Below are 10,724 nucleotides of genomic sequence, written 5' to 3' on the forward strand. Positions count from 1 at the left end.
TTAGCAAAGTTATTCACTTAATTTTCCCTTTGTATGTTATTTTCGTTGGTTAATTGGAAAATGGTCATAGGTTCCATTATTTTATTTATTTTATTTATTTATTGTTACAACATCACCAAATTAAAGTCTTAATTCCACGGATGCGTACATACAACACCACCAAAGCATTGAGCTTAAAAGAACGGCCGGGTCAATCGATACTAACTACCAGTAATTGTGATGTAACCATTTTGAATCATCCTCTTGAGACTCCAATGAAGGTTCACATTCTTGTAAGTCCAGTAAGCCCATCCAAAGGTTGCACGACCATACACTTGAAGTTGTGCGTTTGCAAATCTTTGATAATCCTCCTTTGTTGCTCCATTCACTTTCCACTCGGCAGCCCATTCTCCTGCATCAACATGAACAAAAAGGAACATAATAGATGATTAGTTGATTATCTAGTATGGTTACACAAGATCCAACACATATATTGCCCATATGTAAATATTTAAAATAAAATGTTACGCAAATAGGCATAGGACATTTGATAAGTTGAACACACTCTTTCCAAAGGACTCGTCACATTGTGCGCATTAGAAACGTCGGAATCCCAAGTAGTATCAAATTTACGAAAATTAATTAGGTATTACTAAACTACTTACCATGCCAATGAATTGGCATGAGTGATTTCAATATATATTAGCGTGCAATTAACTTGTTATATACGTCTTTTTTTGTTTTGGAGAGGAAACTTATTAAATACGTAGTATTATTAAAAAAAAAAAAAAAAAAAGGAAATTTTACGTCAAGAATAAGCCAATTTTTACGTGATTAGTTCAAAGTAAGACAATGTTCTAATTAAATAAAAATAAGTTGTCTTTTAAAGAGTATTTTCTTAAAGATAGTTCAAATGACCTATACGCTTAAAATAATTTTTAATAAAAAGGAAAATATGACAACATATTGTTTAAAGAATAATTCGAAAAAAAAAGTATATATATATATATATATATATATATATATATATATATATATATATATATATATATATATATATATATATATATATATATATATATATATATATATATTCTTCTTGCATGTTTAATTTCATATTTTTTTATTAAAATTATTTGGTAAATTATCTTTATATATGTTAAACATTTAGTAGATGGTCAACAAGTGGAATAGAGCACTATCCAAATAAAATTCGATCCATCAACCACTTTTCATCATTTAATTTGGGTCTTTGTCCATTTAGCTTAAAATAAGTGAATGAATTAAGTGGATATTCATTTAATATTGTCATACCTATCCCACCCGGCCACCCTCCTACCAGCAATTGCACAGAACATTTCCCACCCCTAGCCCCTTTCTTTTCCCCCTCCTAAACGCCAACCAACCCCCCACTCTTCCCCGCCTGAGCCCTGGTCTTTCACTAACCCCCCATCCCTAAGCATCGGCCGAGACCAATCCAAACCCATGGACCCAAACCAAAACCCATCTAAAAACCAGCATACCCTCTTCGAATCATTACCACCCTAACCACCAAAATATCACCATATTTATCCCAAAACCCAGCCCTAACCGTCTAAGCCCACCCCATCCACCCAACACTCACCAAAACGAAAAAACCCCCCTACCCTAAAATAACTCATAAAAAGAGTAATAAAAAAGGGGAAGAGTGTAGACGACAGTGGGAGGAGAAAAGGACGGTGGGTGGGGGTGATTGCTGATGACCAGTGGGCCGGGGGAGGGACATGGTTTGCAATGGCCCGCTGGTGTAGTGTTGTGGGGGGTGGTGGGGATGTTCTATGGTAGTGTGATAGGAATTTTTTTAAAAATAAAAATATTTTTACTTAAAATTTTAAAATGAACCAATCATATTATGACACGTCGTGACATACTTAACCTAAACAACCGGTTAATTCGGATCCAAAACCAACAGCTTAATTCTAACTCATTTTGAGAAACTATCTTATGAAGGTCGATTTATTTTTGACAGTGAATAAGATCATATTGGTCCCGGCTAACAATAAGTTGGCTATTATACTGGTTAAGTTACCAACAAAAGTTAGGGGGCCATCAGAGGTTGTAACATAACCAAATCTGAAGCCCTTTTGTTGTAGATGTAGTCGATGTTTTGTTGGACACTCATGTTATCAAACATGCTGGAGTAGAGGTTGTAATAATGGACATCAATTACAGTTAACTGCAATCCTCTAGTAAGTGGAAACAACTCCCTTGGATCTATAGGTCCTAACCGATTGGACATTATAACATACGCGTTTGAAGAGTACTTTCGGACTGTATCATATCCTTGCTTATAGTAGTTCTTCAAGGTCTCCAAAGTCACAGCAGGCGCTATAGGCTCGTTGATTAGCTCTATTGCTAATAGGTTAGACCGTTTCGCATATCTGCACTCAAAATAACATCAGTATATATAAACAGGTAAGAGAAATGTTTATTGACAACTGAGAGGATTTCTAAAATAAATAAATGATTGTAATTGTGCAAAATTACATCAACATATACAATGGCGGTGTTTTATATTAGATGCATGTTTGATGTTTCCCTCTACTTACAGGAACAAAGACTACAATAGTTATATAAAAAGGATTTAAGAGCATTGACAATAATGAGCAAAACAAAAAAAAAAAAAAAAAAAAAAAAAAAAAAGTGTAGACGTATAACTCCATTAAACAAAAGATAATTAAATATAATACAATAGTTTTTTACTAAATGGTTGATTGATCGGTTAATTTTCGTTGCATAACTTTGCTAAATATTATTTACATAACTGTTTCAATATAATTACATTTTAACTGTTTCAAAAATGTAAGTTATAGTAGTATAACTCCATTAAACAAAAGACAATTAAATATGAATATGGTGATACACGTATAGAGAGAGAAATGTTAGTGAGGCATTGAAAAAAGTAGGAGAGAGAATGGTGAGGAGATTTAATTTGTTTGATCATTGCTAGGATAAAAATATGATCACTAAAAATGTTCATGAGCAAGCCAAGAGGAGTGAGAAACTGGGTATATAGAGAATGAGGAAGTGTTATTTTGCTCATAGTTGTGCTTGTTCTAAATGACTCAATTTCAGAAAGATAAAGAGTTGTCATTATTAATTCTTACCAAGCACCTGGAAGCTAAGAAGTCAATGACAGCAACACTCTGTTGCATCAGTTTTTCCCCATTCAAGAGATCCATCTCTAGTTCCGCTGTGGTCATTCCCATTTTGTGACCCGGGTGCTGCGTGTAGGTTAACTATAACTTGAATACCATATTTTCTGCAGATTCAACATACACACAAAACAATAACAAGTCCCTTAATTCAAAAACATACAAAAGTCCTTGTAATTAGCACTATTTAAAATAATAATAATAATAATAATAATAATAATAATAATAATAATAATAATAATAATAATAATAATAATACTGTGCCCAAGTGAAGGCATTGTCCAAGGCTTGCAACGATCCTCCCACGAAAGGCTTAGGGGGTGTCGGTCACTGGCTATCCACCATCCCACAGGAATTCTGACGGCGTTGAGTCCATTCTGAGATATGAACCTGAAATCATCCTCAACAATGTACGTGTTCCAGTGATTCTGTTACAATGAACATTTTCATATTTCTGTCAAAAAGTTATTGTTAAAATCAATTATAAACCCACTTATGAGTATCCCAAATTAGAAAAAGAGGAAGTAGGAATCCACTTTATAAGATAGAGGAATTACTCCTGTAATTCTATTATTATCAATTAATTTTAGTATCGAACCTCCTTTGACTTTATTTGTGAACTGAAATCTACTCCTTATTTGGGTTGTACAGACCACATTTTATATACTCTCTCCATTACATATTACTCGCAACAAAAAAATATTTTATGTCTCAAAAATAATACCCCTTTGTTGCGAGTAATTCGTAACGGAGGAAATACTATCAAAATTTATCAGTTACAAATTTAATTCTCTGTTTTCGTGAGCATATATGTTGCTTTACCCTCATAACCTCCGGGGCTTTTTCAGGGCCATAACCATTAGTGATTGGAATTCGCCTCCTAAGGTTCCAATTATAGTCATCAAAAAAACAGATGGGTTATCATCTCCCCATCCACCATCCCCTGCATAATCTGCAGTGACCTGATCCTGTGTCTTTGCCTGCAAAAAGTTATTTCCGAAAATGTTTTAAAACCAATAAAATAATCATGTGTTCTAGCCAGAAAATGTACATAGTATAAGAAAAGTAAGAGTCAAACCTGCAGAAATCGACCGTTAGGAGCTTGAATTCGAATACGGTTTTTGTCATTAGAATTTCTAACAATCTTAAATGTTTCAGAGTCTCCGGGGGTGCTAGCTTTTGTAACTACTGCAGATCCTCTTCTTCCACTAGCCTGCAGTCCTGCGAACTGATTGCTGAACACCCGGAAATTGAACGTGTTTTCGTCAATTCTCCATATCTACAAACAAAAAAATTGTTACACCTTACAATAGTATTATATTAAGATTTTGCAAGAAATCAAACTTAGCTAATGTTTGGATGGTTTAGCTTACCTTAAAGGTTTCCCAACCTGATGCAGAGGTTCTGTTAGCAACTAAGATGCTCCCTCCACCATTCTCAGCGCATACATACTTGCCAATTGTCACTGATTTTAGCTGAATTTGTGAACCATCCTGTATAATTTTAACTACTTAACAAATTAATTGTCTTTAATTAATAAATAATATACTTCTACTTATTATCCAATAGCTTGGCATAAAAACGAACTAGTAACAACTTTTTTTGAGTATCCTACTGAGGGCCTGTGGCTCTTCAGATTATTTTCAGTTCAGTTCATTTCTTAATCTCCTTCTCTCATAAAATATTCAGTTCACTTAAGCTCCAATAAATTTAGTTTAGTTCAGTTCAACTCAATTCAGTCAATCAAAATAGACCCTGAATATCTTTCTCACTTGATGCCTTATTTTCCCACAAGAATTGCCCAACCAAGACTTAATAAGCAAGCCAAAAAAAAAAAAGCCCCAAAGTTGAATTTAAACCAAAGACGTAAAGTGCAAATATAATGGGTTAATTTATCTTATTCATAAGGACCAAATGTAACACATTTTACATGTTCTGAATTTTCCAATGGAGAGAAACTAAATAATAAATTATGAAAATCCAATACAAATATAGCTAGGGCCGGCTATTAAGCTGTGCAAACAGCCCAATAGCATAAGCCTCACAAATGGAATCCAATTTTAAAATATGGCAATATAGAATGAGTATAAAATGTTTAAATTTAAATGCCTAATAAATTTATTTGTCGAGCAATTCTGGCATAGTTGGCAAAGTATTTTTTATAAAGGCCTTGTTTGGTAAATGGCTATTGGTGGTTAACTGGTTTACTTGATTTGTTTGATCAGTCAGGATGTTTGGCTGTTATTATGGCTGTTTATAAAAGTGTTTGGTAAATTAATTGTTAGTTGTTGGTTGTTAGTCTTTGTTAGGAATGCCATCAAAAAGAGAAGGTTTAATCCATCCTTCAGTAACAAGCCATCCTCCAAGATTAACTGCCTTTACTTTAAAACCCGGGTTTACGGCAAGACTTCTGTTATCCCTCCCAGCTTGACACCCTATTATCAAGCTTTGTATGCAACATATTCCTACTAACAATGAACATAAAAAGGCAGATTTAGCACCAATAATCTTCATTATATTAAATCTTTAGCCTGTATTTATTTTTACTGATTTAACGATCAGCTTTTTACAAATGAAATATTCTATTTGTATTTGATTATGATTTAAAAGGGTATGCCGTATGCACATTTATACTGTAAGAGTATACGGAGTACTCCGTATGAAGTAAGACAATTGGAAGGAATTAATTGTCATAATTGACAACACGCAATTAGTCAAGAAATAATATGATATTGCGAAGTTGAACTTTTTCTAATCATCATTTGTTTGCCCGCATTGAGGTTTGATATAAAGATTTTCAATGAAATATTAGTAAGGAAATTTTGTATTTTACCACCCACAAATAACTCACTTTTTAAAATTACCACTCAAAAAAGTATTTTTAAATACCATTAAAAAAGACAAAATGTTATATTTCACCACCATTTAACAATTTCTATTAAAAATACGTAAATCTAACGTTTTAAAAAAATTTCTTCGATTTTCGTATCAAAAACATATTTTAGAGGTTTTAGGCATCATTTTACCCTTTGAATTCAATTTGAGGTCAAAATTTACAAAAAAAAATATAAAAAATGTCTCACTTTGCTTAAGCAACGCTAAACGAGGTATTTTTGAGTATGAGTACACAAAACAAAAAAAAGTATATAGTTCCTTTTTTGTGGCTGTATTTTATTTCTTGCTCCATATTTTATTTCTTGATCCACTTTTATTTTGTGGCCGTATTTATTGCTTGCTCTATAATCCTTTTTTGGAAACGTTTAATATTATTTTACTCTTTCCTCTTCACTAGTAATCCCCTCGTATCATATTTTAATTTTTTTTTTTTTTATATTCTCTCCTCCCTACTCTACTCACTTTTGCTTTTTTAGATTTTTTTTTTTATTCTTCAGCCAACTACACTTCCATCACATTTAAGGAGTACTTTTTAATTTTTTTTATTATTCTTCCTAAAACTAGACACATTGAAAAATTGAGCAAATAATAAAACACGGAGGGAGTATTACGAGTAATTAATTACATCTTCATACTGAGTACGTTATGTTTATTAATTAATTGGAAAATGGTACTAGGTTTGTACCATATACTCATCAGTCTTACAACAATTACTATTTTGCACTATTCATCACTCATTTTCAACTACAAATTATGATTTATGCGTTAAGAAAAGTATAATTATATATAGTCTTATTAGATTCGTCTTGTAATATAATTTCATAATATCAAATTCTTATAATTTTTACGTTTATATAATTATAGATATTTAGCATATAAAACATGTTTTAGAATGCGTAATTTTATATTTTTTACGTTTATATAATTATATATATTTAGCATATAAAACATGTTTTAGAATGCATAATTTTATCCTTTTTACAATGTTAGTAAAACAAAGAAAATACTCCGTATATGCGTAATATTCACATCAGGTAATCATCACGTGCATCATATCGTACGATATTTTGTCAATTAATCACACGATAGATACGTTATTTATATTGATCCATTTAAAAAAAAAAAAAAAAAGGTCCAGTTTGCGTACAAACAACATCGAAGCCTTAAAATTAAAAGGACGGGTCGGGGTCGATTGATACTAATTACTAGTTGGTTAGTTGTTCGCATTCTTGTAAGTCCATCCAAAGGTTGCATGACCATACACTTGAAGTCGTGCATTTGGGGAGTTTATATAATCCTCCTTTGTTGCTCCATTCACCTCCCACTCAGCAACCCATTCTCCAGCATTTAAATGAACATGACAAGATGATTAGTGTCAAATTTACCAAAATTTATTAGGTGTTACTGAACTACATACGTTATTTCTACACCATGCATGCTATTTATAATTAATTAGCATGTGTGATATGTACCACAATACACGGATCTCTGCATTATATATTAGCGTGCAAGCAACTTCTTATATAAGTACTTGCGCATTGTATCATATCCTTGCTGATAGTAGTTCTTCAAGGAGTCCAAAGTCATAGCAAGCGCTAATGGCTCATTGATCAGCTCAATTGCCAATATAGCAATAAAATTATTTGGTAGTTGATATTGTATTGAATAAAGCATATAAACCAATTATAGGTTTTAACCATCATCAGCTTAAGTTTTTGGTTAACATAGTCCTCTTACATGTCATCAAGAGTCACCATTCTAAACCCATCCACCCCGGTACATTGGCAAAGCCAGCAAGGGACAAGGGGGGAGGACAATCCCCCCCACTTTTTCTAAAAAAAATTGTTTAAATACATACATCTTGCCTAATGTTTTAAACCAAATGAAGATAGAGCAGCGGTCAGTGTCCCACTAATAGAGACTTGGGGACTTATGGACATGGGATCAATCCCTATTTTATGCCATATATTTATTTGGATAATTCTAATTGTAGCTTTGCATGAACAATACCGCAAATTACGGCTATAATAGGGTCTTAAAAAAAATGACGGCTACAATAGGGAATTATGAACCATGCATTAAATTGGCTACATTATTTATTGTCTGAATTCTTCAAAAATTCTAAATACATAAGCATGTATTAATGGAGGAAGAATTATTGGTACATGATGTTCAACTTTTTTGACTAAGTACTCCATATTTTGGAAATTTAGAGTTGTAATACTTTAACTATTTAAGTCTATTTGTGTTCCAACATTTTTCTCAAACTTAACGATGCCTATTTGTCTCCCTGGTATGCAATTCCTAGCTCCGCCACTACTATTCTGGTAGCCCAGGGCCGACTATAAGGGGGAGCAGCTTGAGCGACAGCTCAGGGCCCCTGTCACGGGATATTTTGTGAACTAGTTTTTTTTTTTTTTCTAAGTTAGGAACTTAGGAGGTTTCCGTGATGACGCCTAGACCAGCCTAACACTCAAGCAACAAAGAATATACGCACACAAACAAGAGACAAGGCAACAACAATGTAAACACTTTATTATTTTCATGGCTTACAAATTACAAGGAGTTTCTCTCTCTAGAATCTCTCTCTAGAGCTCCCAAATTCGTGCCCAGCAAATGAATGCCTTGGCCTATTTATAGGCACTGATTACAACCCAATCAGATAAGTAACTGCCCACTATGCCCAGTACACCCATGATCTAGTAACTGCCCACTATGCCCACTACACCCATGATCTAGTAACTGCCCACTACGCCCACTACACCCATGATCTAGTAACTGCCCACTAGTTGGATGCTTATTTGGATGTATCTGGCCTTGTCCACGTACATGGGGAGTTTATCCACGTTCAACATGCTCCCATAACTGCTTGGTAACCGCCACACCCCACTATGCCATGTTCTTACATTTTAGGAGACATGCATTAGTGTGCATATGTGGCGCTCAACCGCCTGATCAGTGTAACCGCTCACTCCCTTAGTGTTCCTATTTTCTAGGGCCACTAAGTGAGTGGTGTAACTTCCACATAACGTGGCATTATCCTCTCAGAGTAACTACCCACGTTCATGGTTACACCCCATTCTCTGGTGTTCCTATTTTATATAAACCGCCCCCGTAGTGACTTAATCGCGTTCCCGTTTGACCATAGTCAAAGGCACAGTCAAGATAACCGTTAGTCAACCCACTAACATCATGGTCCTATATTTTAGCAACCATACTTACCCACGTGCCACCTCAGCATAACCGTCCCGACAATTTAGGGAGAGTGGTGCAACGTAGGAGGTTACCTCAACCTCCCTTTAGCCCCACTATTTAGCCAATCACTAGATTCAAGGCAACCGCATGTAACCACGATAACTAAGTATAACCGTCAAGTAATCCCTACTATAAGTAGTAGTCCACTAAGGGAAGGTTTGGTTAGACCAATCATCAAGTCAACACTTTTCCTCAACATCCAGCACATAGCCACGCAAGCCTATGGTTCCCCCGAAGGAACCAAGGTCATCGTTGGCCAGGTCCACACTTGTTCCTCCATGCCGGAGCCACTACGGTCTCCACTATAGTAGTGGACCATAGAGACACCTTCACATGATCCCAAGAGCATCCCTTGGCAAAACCACATACCACTTAGCTAGCATCCCGAACTAAGCCCCAAGCCCTTGTTAGTCGCCTCGTACCTACCCTAGTCGGGACTACCGAGTCGGTTTGTCCTATCGAGTGTCCACCATAGCCATCCAAGTGTGGTATAGTCCCCATAAGCCATCCTATATCCAAGACTATGCCCAAGGCCTCTAGCCCTAAGGCCACCCTTAAGTCAGCCCCTGACCCTCGAGTGAGCACTCGCCCCCTAAAAAGCTTTATTTTGATTTGACCATGAAATACTAGTGAACACCCAACTGACATTAACACAATAATGGGCTCTCAAGCCCAATTATTGAACCCCACCTTGGCCCTATGGCCTTGTATGATCTATTAGGGTCCTAATAAATCCCCTCAATAAGTATCAAAGGTTGTTATGGAGTTTTGATCAACCAAACATTCCGAGGTTCTTTTGGTGCGCACGCGCACTTACTAGCCATAGGCTCAAGGCCTAGTCGACCAAGGCTTTGCTAGCACCATGGCCTAGGCTCTTGGGGGTTATCCAAACCTTAGACATGGTAGTGAGCAACTCTAGCCTCACTTGGCTCGTTCTTCCGAATCGAGCACGCACTTGCTCGCGTGGGCAAGTGGGATTCCGAATGCCTCGCGCGCCTATGCAAGGTGGTCGACGGCCTTGCCTAGGTCGACCCAAACGTGACCGTGATAGCCCCACCTTTTAATGGGCCCCGCGTTGATAATTGAGGCTAAAGGTTAGAACTCCATTGAAGCTATATACACCGGGCTTCATCTTAGAAGGAAAGTACTCAGATTGAGAGAGAAAGGAAAAAGAAAAGTCCAGTAAAAAAAGATAGGGAAATTAAATCTTGGGCCCACCATTTCACTAAATTACTGATTTCTTGAATTTAATGTGGGCTCATAGAAAAATGTGAGAAATTTTTACTCTATTATATTATATCATCATTCCGTCAATATATATATATATATATATATATATATATATATATATATATATATATATATATATATATATATATATCATCAGTCATCAGATCATAT

At 35.3% G+C, this 10,724-nt stretch overlaps 1 pseudogene; it reads right to left on the reverse strand.

Annotated features, from left to right (window-relative positions):
* Nucleotides 1-200: 200 nt before the first annotated feature.
* Nucleotides 201-5,687, reverse strand: LOC145584284 (putative glucan 1,3-beta-glucosidase A; annotated as a pseudogene).
* Between the last annotated feature and the right edge of the window lie 5,037 nt (nt 5,688-10,724).

This window comes from Chenopodium album, chromosome 16, assembly GCF_948465745.1.
Source record: "Chenopodium album chromosome 16, dcCheAlbu1.1, whole genome shotgun sequence".
NCBI classification, from domain to species: Eukaryota; Viridiplantae; Streptophyta; class Magnoliopsida; order Caryophyllales; family Amaranthaceae; genus Chenopodium; species Chenopodium album.